Consider the following 5596-nt stretch of genomic DNA (forward strand, 5'->3'; position numbering starts at 1 on the left):
TTTTGGGGTAGTTCTGGGGGGTTTACAAGTGAATTTATGTCTAAACAGATACTAACAAATATGGCTTTCTGGGAAGCAGATTCATGATGGCGGTGGCACCAGCATCCTTGGGACAACAGGGATACTGTGAGAAGCTTAGGAGACCTACAGAGGTTTCCAGGGAAGGCAGTGTTGGAGGGTGAGCCTGCAGAGAACACAATGTCCCATGAACAAAAAATAAAAAAAAATAAAGGCAGGTCCAATGGGAAGATGCCTTTAAAAAATAGTTTCACCAAACTGAAAAAACAGGTGGCAGAAGACAGACGCCCGAGCAGCAGAGCAAACCAAACTAAAGACATGGTGCTGGCTACAAGTATGTGAATGCAGCTGCAGTGGGGAAAGGAGCATGCTGTGGATGAGCAGGACTGGCCCTTGGTCACCAGCGCTGCTGCTCAATCCGCAATGGAGCTGGCATCGCTGCCCCTTGCACGAGTTGCTTTGCTGGGGGGCCCGAGAGTGTACCTGGCTGCTGAGGGGCTTAAAACACGAGGCTCGTGTTATGGGTGCTAGTGGGGTGGCTGGTTCTGAGGGTGGGGTAGTGTACAGTAGCCAGGAGCTGGAGAAGGTCCTGCCACCCAACACACTGCCCACCCACAAAAACACAAGATCTCCAAGAGGAAAAATGGTTCGTTTTCTGAGTTAGGTCCCCAGAAGAACATCTGTGTTTCGTGCTGCAGCCTGAAGCCATGTTGATGGCCATAGTCTGTGCTGCTATCTATGGGCAAGGAAGCTTCTTTTTGCAGTTTAGATGACTACAGACTCCTAACTGAGAATGAGAGGCACTGAAGGCTTCTCTGATAACAACCTCCCTTCTTTCCCCAAACAGAAGCAGTCCAGACAGAAAATGCTGGAGTTCCTTAAACCTGTGCTGAAGTTGCTAAGGGGATGCTGAAGTATAGCTCTTCACAGCTGATGCCTTCTGGTAGGGATAAGGGTGGCATGGGAAAGGATTCGTTTTTCTTTAAGGGGCTAGCCACTAAGAGTTTGAGCATGCTGCAGTGAGTATGTGGGCAACAACCATGGACTTGGTGAGGTTTCTGTTGTTGTTCTGGAGGGAATGCTCAAGGTGGAAGGGTGGACCTGGTAGGAATGGGAAGTGAGTGTGATCAAGGTGCATTGTATGACTATAAATAATTGATAAAAGATTATGTTGGTGGAAAAACAAATACCACTCTTTCAAACTCTGAGTTTATATTCTTGTAATAATACTTGTAGATATGATAAGTATCTTCAGTTTAATCCAAAACAATGACAGTTCCTGGGACACTTCTTTATTGGAACACGGTGTCTGGGGAATATTCCATGCAAGTGCATGCTGAGGCATTTCTATTGTGTCTTTCTCCTCTTGACTCACCACCAGCTCCCAACGCTGTGGTGGCCCAACAACTCTTCCTCCAGTGACTTGGGTTTAACTCACACCTTTGACAACCTTAGGAAAATTAGCTAACCTCTCTGATTTTTATTTGTTAAGATGAAGTCTGTAACATTTCCTTACAAGGATTAGAAGATATGTTTACAAAGTATTTAGCCTACCATATAATAAAAGTTGGCCCCCTTCTTTAAGGCTGACAGTGACACCATTACTTTTTCAGGGCATCTGCTTTGCTATGTTGCCACTGTGTTCCAGTTCCACGAAGGATTACAGGGCCAGTGGTTGTAACATTTCTCCTGTTAGAAGTGCCTCTCAGGGATGTGGTTCTCAAAAGGCACCTTGTAAGTTAGTAGAAAACTTTGGTTTCCACAGCATTGCTGATTTTCAGAGTCACACAAACAAACAATTGTCCCATCCTTAAAGGGCTGGTTATTAGAACTTGGTTCGTATGCTACTCTTGAGGCTTAGATGCCAGGATACTGTAAGAGTGAAACAACATTATAATCGTGAACTTGTGACCACTGAAGGACTCAAGCTGGGAAGATTTAAAAGTAGCTTGTATTAGATTCTTAGTGTGTATCAAGTAGTGTGTGGAAAAGCTTTTAGATGTATTATCATCCATCGCATTAGTCCGGGGAGATGGATTTAGCAGAATTGAAGGGCTTCTTCAAAGTGCAGACACTCAAGGTGACTTGTTGGTTCAACTACATATGGTCACGTGAGTCTTGAGGGCTCACAGTTCATCACATGTGCTACCCTGGGTAGCTGGTGTGTTGAAAGTGCTAAGGCAGCTGAAACATGCTAGTTTCAACCATGAAAATTCCTCTCTATATCTCCAGTTGTAAAGCAGCTGTGTCCACTATCCCTGAATTTTGCAAACCTTATGACATTAAATGTCTCACCTTTTACTTTAGTACTACAGTCTCAGCTAAAGCGACCAAGACCCACTAGTCCCATGGCAAACAGTTTAGCAAAAGTCGGAAAGTAAATAATTAACTAAAAAGAACACATGAGGGGCATAGATTTCTCCAAATGGAAGTCAAATGGTTCCAGTAGACACAGAACCTGTCATTTGTCAAAGTGCACAGGATAGGAAGAGTTATCTTTTACTGCTGATCTCCAGACTCAGCAGACAAGGTAGATTGCAGAAGGTCAAGAGGTTATCTACCCCAATCAGGGTGAGCATGACTGGTCTGGATCCAGTGTTTAGGATGAAATTCTCAACAATATTGTCATTGGGCCAGGGATTTGAAAAGAGAACCACAAATTGCCCAGGATTATAGTTAGTTTGAGTATTAACTGTCTCGCAGCCCTGTGTCAATCTTTACCCATGAGTCTCCCCAACACAGAAGCTGCTGCCCCCAATATTATGTGCTCTCTGCTGACTTCCAACCTCCAAAGAGCTTTGAACACGCCTTGTGTTCAGGCAATCAAATTAACTCAATGAATTCAGCCACAGCTAAACACGGACGGCCTGTGGTCTTAACCCTCCTTACGGATGTACACTTTCTCATCCAGTTTTCTACCAGAGCCGACTTTGCTCCTGAGCAAGCAGCTCTCCTGGGCCATTCCCTCTGTTTCCATCCACTCCAAGCCTCTCAGGGAAGGGGTTTTGTTTGTTGGTTTGCTTCATTCATTTCTCATGCTTTCTCCGGGCGATGGCCATACCAGAAAAGGTCTGTCCTTTGGGACGGAATAAATGTGTGACAGGTGAGAGCTCCTCAGGTTAGCTCCCGTACAGCTGACCAAACCCCTGCGAGAAAGCCGGCCTACAAGTGAAGGCGCCGCAGAACTGACCAGAGACTAAGTCAGGCACGCCTCTCATGACAGAAAAAAATGGGAAAATATAGTAATTCAATGTTTGAATTAGACAGTGGTGGAATACTCATGAACAACACTTTCTCAAAAGCTGGGAATGGTGGCTTGTGTCTATAATCCCAGCACTTGGGAGGATGAGGCGGGACGGCTGTCACCAGTTCATGATAAGCCTCGGCTACAGAGTGAATTCCAGGCCAGCCTGAGCGACAGAGTATTTCTGTCTCAAAAAGCAAAATAAATAAATAAATAAATAAATAAATAAGTCCTTCCCAAGATAGATAACCAAAGACAGGGTAACTCACTCATCTCTCTGGAGTCAGCATCCTTGGGAGTGGAGTAAATGCTCTACCTCTAAGATGCCCACGGAGCTGGAACTGGCTCTGCTGGGGCCATGACTGACCTCAGATTCCGTCTGACTCCAGAGGAATTTAGAAAGTCTACAAACAGATGATCAAAAGCTCACATTGTAGATGGCTAAATTTTAATTCCATCTCTCTGGAACTATTATTTTTTTTTTTTTTTGTGCATGGGGAAGGGGATTCTTCTTTGTTCTCCAGGTTGCCTTTGAAATAGCAGAAGGGTTGTTTTCTAAGTGGAGAGGTAGGGAAAAAAAGCCACACCTAAGGAGAAAATGGCCCTCAGCAAGTTTTCTACTTCTCTCGGAAGTCAGCATACTAATTTCTTACTCAATACTTATTTGCTATTATCTTATTACATGAAGCTTTTAAACAAAGAAGCATACTCTATTTGGTCTGATGAACAGCAAAACTAACAGAATTTCCTTAGGTGTATAATCATCTGACTTTTCTACTTCAAGCATTATTTTTCTGACACGGCACAGATAAAACACACAAACAAAGCCACACTGTTCCTGTACAGAACTGTAAAGCAAGAGAAAATGAAGGTCGTAGTCCCCCAGTCATGTGATGACCGACATATCGACCAGCTGCTCCACCATTATTTCAAAGTTTTCACCCAGTTTTGAAATCTCCAAGGGGCCACATCCTTGGCCCGAGCATACCATTCCTATTAGTACGAATGGACTCTTCCAGGCAAAGGGCAGTCTGTAGTCTTCCTTCTGGGAGGAAAAACACTAATCACGTTATCTTGGCCCTGGCTTCTCATAAGCTAACTTATCTTATCATCATGAACCTTAGCAAGTTTTCTGCTTTTACCAGTCTGGCCATAGGGTGCTCTGTCTAAACTCTGGGCTGATAAGGGTTCTCATTCCTAAACATTTCTTAAAAGGCTTATTCAAAATCAATTACTTCTCGGTGGAACATTCGATTAAAAAGCAATTGCACAGAGAGATGTTTGTGGGCTAATGACACCAGTCCAGAGACTCATCTCAAAACAACACTCTACTCTCAAATCCACCAGGCAGGACAGAGCTTTCTGGTCACCTTGCCTTAAACCAAGACTCACTTGTACAATACTTTCCCAAATTCTCTACTAAAGCTCTGGATAAAGAAATAGAAGATGGTGGGGCAGAGGAAGCACCTGGTAAATTTTATTCTCAATTGTCACAGTAGAGTAGGAGAAAACCCGCTGAGAGCAACAGAGCTCAGACATTATCATAATTCATCCCCTGTTTGGGCATTTTCCATGTAACTTAGTTTCTGGAAGATGGCAGGTCATTCTGTCAAGGAGGAGAAGACAGAACTCCTGGCAAGTCTACTCCAGGAGGACAAATCAATAGGAAAACAAGACAAGACTGGAAGGCCTAGGCAGCTCTTCTAGAACCCTGGAAGGGACACATGGGCCACCTCATTTGCAGAGAGTGCTACTAGCAATGCCCAGTACTGATTGGAACCTTCCGGAATTTTATTTGAGCTTTCACAACCTTGTCTGGATACCCTATATTAGATCAAGTATGGACTAAAGTTGTTTGCACCTTATTAATGAAAATCCCCAGACAAAGGAAGAGTTGGTAGTGTATTCCTAGTCACGTGACTAGGAGTAACAGCTGTGACTGACTCATTTTCCATCTCTGTAGATTCCACATCTAAAGCTCTAGAGCCACAGTTGCTGAAACATCCTATTTTGTGATAAGTCGGATGGCAAAGCCTAGTTCTGTAACAATTCCAGTGGTATATAGTCCCTTAGTATGCAGGCCTTAGATGAGTGTGTTTCAGGCTTTCAAGTTCTTGTCAGGCACTCTGATCTTATCAGTCTGAGATAAACTCATAAAGAACAGGCTACTCCTGGCCCCAACAGCATGCATTTGTCCAGCCCAGCTCCAAACAGTAACAGTGGAGGATTGATGTGGTGTTAGTGTGAATTAAAATATGAATGTAAGAAAGATGGGGGTGTATAAGATGTGTGTGTGTGTGCTTGTATACATGTGTGTGTGTGTGTGTGTGTGTG

The sequence above is a fragment of the Microtus ochrogaster genome, unplaced genomic scaffold (genome assembly GCF_000317375.1).
Source record: "Microtus ochrogaster isolate Prairie Vole_2 unplaced genomic scaffold, MicOch1.0 UNK37, whole genome shotgun sequence".
NCBI classification, from domain to species: domain Eukaryota; kingdom Metazoa; phylum Chordata; class Mammalia; order Rodentia; family Cricetidae; genus Microtus; species Microtus ochrogaster.